This window comes from Charadrius vociferus, unplaced genomic scaffold (assembly GCF_000708025.1).
Source record: "Charadrius vociferus isolate BGI_N301 unplaced genomic scaffold, ASM70802v2 scaffold102, whole genome shotgun sequence".
Taxonomy (NCBI): Eukaryota; Metazoa; Chordata; class Aves; order Charadriiformes; family Charadriidae; genus Charadrius; species Charadrius vociferus.
This window is the reverse complement of record NW_009647212.1, coordinates 2,486,935-2,496,757: the sequence shown is the minus strand read 5'-3', so window position 1 is coordinate 2,496,757 and position 9,823 is coordinate 2,486,935.

Genomic DNA, 9,823 nt, shown 5'->3' with positions numbered 1-9,823 from the left:
CTTTTTTTTTTTCGCCAAGGAGGTTTTTTTCTTTTTTTTTTTTTTTTTTTTTTTTTTTTTTTTTTTTTTTTTGTCCTAGGCAGAATCCACAGGTCTTCTGAGCAATGTTTTCCACAGGTTTCATTTACAATCAATTTAGACACAAAGTTAGGCTCAGGATAAGCTGATTGTTCAGGTATTCCCTGTGATTTTCTACATTGTTTTTGCTCACGTGCTTGCATGGGTGAGAAAATGTATGTGTATGTACATGTGAGGTTTTTTTAATTTTACTGGTTTCAGGTTTTTTGTGAATCATGTTCTGACACCTTACAGATCCTCACAAGTCTCAAACCCACAGGTTCTGGTCTAAACTCCACTCTCGTTTCCCTCCCAAAATCATTAAATTCCTGGGTGATGACTGGTACCTAATATTCCCAGTACCGAGGCAGTCAGCTGGCATGTGGGGCACCTGGGCCTGAACTTAATTGTCTCTTCTAATATCGCAGAAAATTTCCTTATCACCAGGCAGTTGGTGTTCTGAGAAAAGCTTTTTTTTTTTCTCAGTGCTTTTCTCAAAACCCATTATACTTCATATCATTATGAAATATTATGTGAAGCAAGAAATTTCAACCTGATTTACCCTGACCCTCTGGCTATAGTCACTCTTTTTTCAATTTCTCTGTCACCTAATGACCATTTTATTACTTAGGCTAAATTAAACTGTCAGAAAGGAGATTTCATTGTTGCCTAAAAGAGTTGGGATTATTGTGTGTCTTTGGCTGATTACAGAACTATAGAACTGTTGGGGTTGAAAGGGACCTCTGGAGATCATCTAGTCCAAGCACTAGCTCCCCAAAGAAGGGTCAGCTACAGCAAGTTTCTCAGGACTGTGTCCAGTCAGGTTTTGAATATCTCTACAACCTCCCTGGGCAACATGTTCCAGTGTGACCACCCTCACCGTAAACAATTTTTGTTGTGGTTAGATGAAATCTAACATTTCTTAATTTGTTCCTGTTCCCTCTTACCCTTTTTCTGGGTATCACTGCGAAGAGCCTGGCTCAATCTTCTTTACAGTCTTCCTTCAGGTGTTTATACTTATTGATAAGATTACCCATAACCCTTCCCTTCTCCAGGCTGAGCAGTCCCAGCTCTCTCAGCCTCTCCTTGTACAACAGATGCTTCAATCCCTTATTCATCTTCATGCCCCTTTTCTGGACTCACTCCAGTATCTGCGAAGTCTGGAGCAGACACAATTGCCTTACCACCATTACTGAGCTAGGGATATAGCTCCTCTCAAGGACCAGGGCTTGGTTGCTGCTCCTCTTCTCAGCATTTTCTACTGGTAAGCAACATCCCACTTACTGTATCACTTCTTGAAGATCCCTGTCTTAGACGCCTAATTCTACTCTTCCAAGAACTGTTCAGCACATCGCTGCATATTGCACAGTTGCAGAGGTTCTTTATGAGTCCTGAGACAAGTCATGAAGATCTGAGCACTAGTGAGCTCTAGACTTCCCAGTCCTGGTGTTGCAGGAAAGGACTAGTGAGAAACAGTTTCAATGCTGGTTCCTTTTCCAGATATTTCTGTCCATGCCTATGGGCTGGGAGGAAAGGGCAGAGATGCTGATCTCATCTGTAGTTGCTGTGCCTGGCTGCTCTTCTTCCCCAAGAATTGAGAAAATATTGATCAGACAGTTTTGTGATAATGATTAAAAAACAAATAACCCTCCTCCTCGATCCTATAGTGGAAGTATCTTCAGTCATAAGGTGGTGGTGACTCCCAAGGAAAGCAAAGACGTGTTAATTATAATTAATGGATGTGACTTGACACAAGCTAAAGCTAAGCATGTTACTTTTATGGAGATGTAGTTTTTAACATTATCAGTCTGGAAGGGGCATGCAAGATCACGAAGTCCTGTCAAGTGCCCTGTGAGCACATACAGACAGCTACATGCAGTTGTTCCCATTTTATCATACATCATCCTTACCTGCCAAGGTTGGCACTGGCTCCCTAGAAGACATGTCTTGTATGGTAGAACAACTCACTGCTTTTCCCTCCCCACACGCAAGCGGTGACAAAGAGATGGAAAGGCAACAAGACTTGCCTTCCAGCTACCAGCACCGCATTATCTTCTTGGGTGACCAGAGACACTAGCACAAGAAGAAAGACTATTGCCTGCTGTTCGGCTCCCTGGATGGGACCCTGGCTGGGCTCTGAGAACACATTTGCCAAGGCGGTACCGAAGTATTGCAACTGGGGGTGTCATGATAAATGCAGGAGATTGGGGTGCGACATCTTGACTGATTCTTACTCATTGGAGAAAGTTTCCCTGCAGTAGCAACATTTGTTGGGTTATTTGAGAAACAAAATTAGAACCTCTTATTCAATTTGCTAAAACACTGCCTTACATATAGCACTCTGTCATGCTCTGGTTTCTCTTCAGACCATACACATTGCACAGTGCGATATCTCCTGTCTGACCCCAAACGCTCCTGATAACTTCATTTCTCTGAAGATCCTGTTCATGTTGTCTTTCACAGACCAGCAAATACAGTGCCATTCGAGGTAAATTTTCAGTAAATGGCTGGTCTGCAGGGACTCAATGTTTATAGTTTGGGCACACAGATTGCGTGAGAGAGGAACAGAGCACACACATGCAAGAGATTATGTTGGACAATATATAGTTGGGAAAGGGCTTAATTTTTGAAGGTATTAAGGTGGCTAATTCTTATCAAAAACACAGGAAATCAGCTACATAAATACCTTTAAAAATTGAGGCCATTTCAGTGTAGTAGTCAGATAAATTTAATTTGCTGGTGTTAATTGTTTGGCCTGTTGCAGTACCAAATGGTGTAGGCCAGTGGTGGACGGGTTTCCTCTCTCTCTCCCTTACGTGAGGTTTACAGAACTCACCTGCCTTCAGAGTGGGAGTCAAAATGAGAGACAGCTTAGGTCTGCCGTAAATTACATGAAGAGAAGTCCATTTCAACATGTTAGAACGGAGCTGCATGAGCACGTTGTTTCCCTAAATTCAGTTGAAGCAGATAAAAAATTGCACATGGTTCCAGACCTTGTACAAATCCAACAGAAGCACAAACCTGTACTCCTGACACCAAGCAGAACTTAAAGCCACACAGCAAGATTTTTCATTTACCACCCGGTTCATCTCTTTTGCCTGCCTGTTCACAGAAGACAACCAAGGGGCAATGTCCACATGGAGTTGGCAAAACCCTGAGCAATCAGCTGGGAAAACCTTAGGCAGACTTTTCTTCAATGACTTGTAAGCCGGGCGCTATGCCTAACAGCTTTGGCTGGCGCACATGGAAAATTAAACTCACTGGGAAAGATTTTTCAAAAAATATAGATATATTTAATAATGCTGCCAAAGCCTTTGGAACATTATGAAAAAATTCACTCAGAGAGTATTTGGATTTCAGGAGTTGTTACATAAAGTGTTAAAACACTGGACCACAAAGCAGGACTGGGTCACACTGTGGAAATGGGAAAAGCAAAGGCCCTGAAAACCATCAGTAATGGTATCTGAATGACTTCCTTGGTTCAGATAGTCCTTCACAGTTCTCAGTCTTATAGCTTGGCCAGTAATTTACAGTTGGTACTAACAGGTGGTGGTAAGAGCAAGTCTTTAGTAGAGTGGGGAAATAGGCAAATGGAAGGATCATTCACAGGGTGATAAGGAACCCCCTTCTGAGGAATGTTTTCCAAGGGTATGTGTAAGAGCAAATGAAGAGAGCAAGACAGAGCCTGCATGAAGCCCACAGCTGTGTACCCAGTAAAGTAGCAGGTGAAGAACAAGATTTTGATTTCCAAAGCCAAGAATGCAGTAGCTGAACTGTGGTAGGGCTAAGAGTGTTTATGTAACTTGAATCAAGCCCTTTTCTCCACATGCATTATGGACTAGAGTTTACTTGCACCACTTTTCTCCCACAGAATCCCAACCTTACCCAGGCATGAGGACCAGGACGCTCTTTCAATAGGTCTCTTCTACTTCTGCATCATATGTTTGATGATTATTCATTTCTGCCTGTTCCGTGAGTCACACGCATTAATTTACATCCATAGTTCCCTTGTGAGCTGATACTAGTATCTCCCCTGCGCAAGGATGGAAACTAAGACAAAAAGGCTTGCCTGTGGTTATATAGAAAATCCATGGTTGTAACACGATTAGCCCTCAAAGCTGCCGGACTCCCCCACTCTTTACTCATGCCTCCAAAGTACACTGTGGTGCTGCCAGAGGTAGCATACATCCAGTCCTGCCGTTAACTTCAGCTTCTCCAAATCAAGAGCTGGCTCTCAGATTTCAAAGATTTAGAGAAAATGATGGAAATACAGGAGCTCCTAAAAAAGAATGAAACCCTTTTAAACTATAGAAAGAACTGTTTTACATTGAAAGTATTAGGTTATCAACTGTTTATTTAAGACACCCAGGTTTTATACATATTGGTAAAGACATAGGCACATGGAGGCATTTCAACACCCAAAGCAACTTCTAGTGTGCCAGAGTCTAGCTTTATCGTCTGCGAAATCCAGCAGAAAATCACTGCCTGCATCTGTAATATTTTGCTATAAACAACTTTTTATACCAATTATGATAACATCAATGACAACACAATTTTATTACATCTAATTATAGGAAATAAGACTAAACTCCATACTACAGCCCTTTGACTCCTGGGTCAATGGAAGTTGAAGTTGAATGTCATGCTTCACAGTCTGCACTAAAGTGCATTGTGTTGCCAAGTTTTTTGCTAACGAAGATCTTGTTCTCTGGATAAATTGGGTTCTAACTTTTATAAACATTCAGAACCTACTACGACTTCCTTTGAAGCTGATGGCAAAGCTTCCCTCACAGTAAACAAAGAGTGCTCCCATTCAATAATTCTCTGCAAGTTTTGCTTTTAGAAGAGTTTGGACTTTTATTTCCTGTTGCCTCATAACGTTCACTAACTTTTCAAATATTAGCCACATTATGATCATTAAAAAAATAGTGATAGTATGGATTATAAAGGCTTACTTGGTAACAAGGGAAGTTTTTGGAGGGCTGTTTCTTCTCCCTCAGAGCCTTGCTGACACAATGATTGAGTGTATAGTAAACTCTCAGAAGCCTAGGCTTCCCAGTCCTGCTGACATTTCTGGGCCCTCAAAAGCGGACCTTGTTTTCAGTGACCATAATGTCAGGATTTCTTCTACAGAAAGGGACCCATAAATAGATTTAAAATTCTTATTTTTCATAGCTAGTTGCACTTCATATTATTGTTTTCTCACTGACCCATTTTCCTGGAACAATGGAACAAAGTAAACTGCATATCCAGCTTATCTGGGTAAATGCAAGCCCAGTCCATCAACTGGACTGTTGCATTGAAGGTACACATACTGGGCTGTTCCACTTCGCATACGCATACAGGGTGAATATGCCAGATATAATACTTTACTGTTTAGCACTAAGTTATATCGCAGCTTGAGCACTTACCACTGAAGTCAAGTGCTTTGCCACTGATTTCAGACAGCATTGGAGCAGCACTTTAATGAATCTCAGCAACGCAATGACTGCAGACCAAACTCACCAACGAAAGATGTAAAGGAAAAGTATGTGCAATTCTGAAGCCAAGTGCAGTCCCATGCCTGGATTTCCTCACATGAGTTAGAGGATCCATACTTTCCTCCACAACTTTCCAACTAATAGTTTCATGTAAAGTATCCCATATGCTAAGGGCCATTTGATACAGTGACACCTGTGCAATTACATCTCATAGCTTTGTCTAAGCTAAACTTCTTACAAGTCCTCGTCAAACAATATGAAGCCAAACTGGACTGTTTGTCTCAAAAAGCAATTTAGGGCTATGTGTAAATGTGAAATATGGATGCAAAATGGTTGTTTTGCCCCACTTAGAGCAGTTCCCAGCTAGGTTAATGCTTTTGCTGTCGTGTTCAGCACTGCCAGTTGCATAACTGCGAGGGGGACTCAGATCCCAGGTCCAGGCCTTGAAATGCTCAAAAACCAAATGCATAACTAGATTCTACAACACAAATTCAGTTATATTATTTTAATGCCATTTATGTGGCAACATTTGTGCTAGAGTCTTAACATACATCAAATTACAGGCTGCTAAGAGAATGCGAGTAACTCACTTTTCTCATGCTCACTCTAGAAAAAAGAGGGAAAACCATACTATGCAAATTGAATCTTATCCCAAGTAATATTGTTATTTGTGGGGGGAAAAAAATGGCTTCAACTTACATGACAAGCAACCTTGAGCTGAGTCAAAGCCTGGTACCTAATGGCCATTCACCCACTTCACTTAACCAAGAAAGATTTTGCAAACTAACTGATCAATGATAAAATTATGGACCAATTTTCATCTTTATTCATGAGATTTCTTAGCTATAAGTAACAGGTCCCATTTCATTTCTGCCTCACAGTTTAGGCTAGAAGAGCACTAGCAGTAGACCAGCAGCAGGTAGTATATTTCTGCACTGATGACAAGGCCCAAATCCTCAGGAGATACCAGGCTGGGCTGAAGTGTCTGTAGGTGCCAGGACTCCAATAGTAGAGGAGCAAGTGCTGGCTTGAAGATAGAAAAGAAAAGAAAAGAAAAGAAAAGAAAAGAAAAGAAAAGAAAAGAAAAGAAAAGAAAAGAAAAGAAAAGAAAAGAAAAGAAAAGGGAAAAGGAAAAGGAAAAGGGAAAAGGAAAAGGAAAAGGAAAAGGAAAAGGAAAAGGAAAAGGAAAAGGAAAAGGAAAGAAAAGAAAAATCGCAACCCTGTGCCTTCAATAGCAGGTGGGCTGCAGTTCAGCTATGGTCTGCTTTAACTGAAGTCTTTGAGAGGTGCGAGCACAATGTGATGAGGTAACCTGCAGCAACACTACCCATTTTTGGAGATAGGATGTGCTCTTGCACCCATTCATAAGCATCATACAGTCTTTAGTTATGACAACAAATTAAATAACTTTTAGCACTTCACTGCCTAGGCATTCACTGCCTCTGCATTTCTAAGCCATAGCCTTTTGTCTGCAATGCAGACAACAATGAAGACAATGCAGCAACCAGGAGACAATAGACACAAAAACATTCGGCTCAGAGGCTTTTTAAGTGCAGAGATGTGGAAATGCATCCTCCCACAAAGCACAGGACCACATATATGGCTACTAAAAAAAAAAATAGTCTTATCTGTAGTGAAACATTACTGAAGCAGGGGGCGTGCCACGAGGGAAGCATCAGTCCCAAGCATTTCTCTATGGTTTGATTTTCCTTTTGTCTTGGCCCTTGCTGGCAACAATAAAAATCCAAATTAAAAGGCTCTTATTAGTGTAGTAGAGAGCTGGCAGACTGTACAGATGAAGTGCTCATCACTGTTGGGGAGGAGGGGAGAAGAGGCTGAAACCCTCTAACACGCACAGTAAACAGATATGTGAGTTTTATGCTAAGAATATTTCTGCTTCTGTGCCGTTATCTCTTACTGCCAGAATAGCCCTAAGGATTAAGATGGTTTATTGGGATCAAATGCCTTAGAGATTATTATAGTGCTGACTGTTTACTCATTCGCATTAAAATACAGAACTACGCTTATATCCCTGTATGTGCATCTCTCAATCACGAACTATTTTCCAGTCCCTAAATGGGTCAGCCCAGATTCCCAGCCTATCCTATTTTCCATATCCAAGGTAAATCTCCAAACACATCTTGCTACGGCTGTGTAGCTGGGCTATCCCTTAAAAGCATTGTCAGCATTCAGATCTCAGCACTTGCTGCCGGCGATTAACACAAAACTTTTGCTATAGGGTTGTTTAGGCAGGAATAGATAGGGACGAACAGGTTAGAGGCTGAATCATCTCATGGTTAAAGTAGCTGAGGGTTGTGAGGGAAGGAAATCTGGGTTCTTATCCTACAACATAGATTTCTGCAGGAATGTCAACTGTGCCCTTAGAAGTATGAGACTTTTGAGGTCATTTAGTACAGATTTTCTTTAAGTTGTCTAGTGTCTAAAATAGCTACCTTTAGGCACCTAAGATGTGGAAAAAAAATAAAATCCAAGCCAGCCTCTTACTGTCAATGGTTAAATTTCCCTTTACAACAGAGTTGAGGTTCTGCAATCTCAGCTGGCCACAGCATCATGATATCTATATGCTCTTCCTGAGCCTGATGTGCATAGCCTAGGATCTCCCACCACTAAACACCTTCCAGAGCCCAATCTGGTAAGTATGGTCTGAATTCAGGTGAACTGACACTGTTTTGTCCTGTGCTGTCCTGTCATTGAAAAGGGCGTGGCTCCATCTTCCTTACACCTTCCCTTCAGGTATTTATGTGCGTTGATAAGATACCCCTGAGCCTTCTCTTCTCCAGGCTGAACAGTCCCAGCTGTCTCAGCCTTTCCTCATAGAAGAAGTGCTTCTTTATCTCCATGGCCCTTTGCTGGACTGTGTCCAGTACATCTATGTCTCTCCTGTACTGAGGAGCCTAGAGCTGTACCCAGTACTGCAGATGTGGCTTTACCAGTGCTGAGCAGAGGGGAAGAAGAATCACTGCCCTCAGCCTGCAGGCAACACTCCTGCTAATGCAGCCCGGGATAAAATTAGCCTTCTTTGCATCAAGGACACATTACTGGCTGATGTTCAACTTGGTGTCCACCAGGACCCCTGTTCATTTTCTACAAAACTGCTTTCCAGCTGGTTGACCTTCAGTGTGTACTGGTGCATGGGATTGTTCCTCCCCCGATGCAGGACATTGTACTTCGTGTTGAGCTTCATGAGGTTCCTGTTGGCCCTTTTCTCCAGCCTGTTGAGGTCCCTCTGGATAGCAGCACTACCCTCTGGTGCGTTGGCAGCTCCTCCTAGTTTTGTGTCAGCAAACTTGCTGAGGATACACTGCCATATCATCCACGTCATTAATAAAGATGTCGAACAGGAGTGGACCCAGTGTTGACCCCTGTGTTTCACTGCTAGACACAGGCTTCCAACTAGACTTTGTGGCACTGATCACCAACCTCTGGGCCCAGCTATTCAGCCAGTTTTCAATCCACCTCACTGTCTGCTCATCCAGCCCGTGCTTCAAAGCTGATGTTTTAAATGCCTTGTTTTAAATGCCAAAATGCCACCTGTGGTGCCTGACTTTTGCACAGGTGTCTGATGATTCCCATGTTTAGGAAGCTGTTGATGTGGTTTTGTTGCTGGCCTGCTGTCCTTTTATCTGGTCTTTAGTCCTTGGATTGTTTTGCATTGTATCCAGAAACTATCTGATCTAAGAAACATGTCTAGGCCAGGAACTGGAGATTAGGTTCTCTCACTGCCATTTTAGTGGCCTCAAAGAAATTGGCCTTGTAACCCCATGATTTTTTTTGCCCTCTTTGCTCCACTGTAGTTCTGTTTCAAAACAAGGGATAGAGAACATCTCCCCCTGTGTAGTCTGCAGTTAATGATCCAAGTGCTGGGAGTCTAAATCATAAGCTAATCACTGCGGGGTCTGCCTTGGTGCTTGAGTTTCTTACCTAGAAATCAGGACATTTGTGTTGAAATTAAGTTAATAACTCAAGAACCTTAGTTAAGTTTGCACAAGTAAACAAGCACAAGCAGAAAGAGAACACCTTGTCCCCTGCCTGAAGGCAAGGAAACACCTCATCCCTGCCTGAAGCCAAGGGGGCCAAGGAAGAGGGCGGTGATACATATCACAAGCTGTATAAACTGATCTGCATTGACCACCCACCCTCCAGCACTTCAGCACCCATTTAAGATAACAGCTCTGTGAATGTTGGAATGACCTGTCCATCTGCACCTCCTTCTTAGACATAGGCAAGTCTGTGGTTCAGGTTGATGACTAAATCCAGTCTGAATG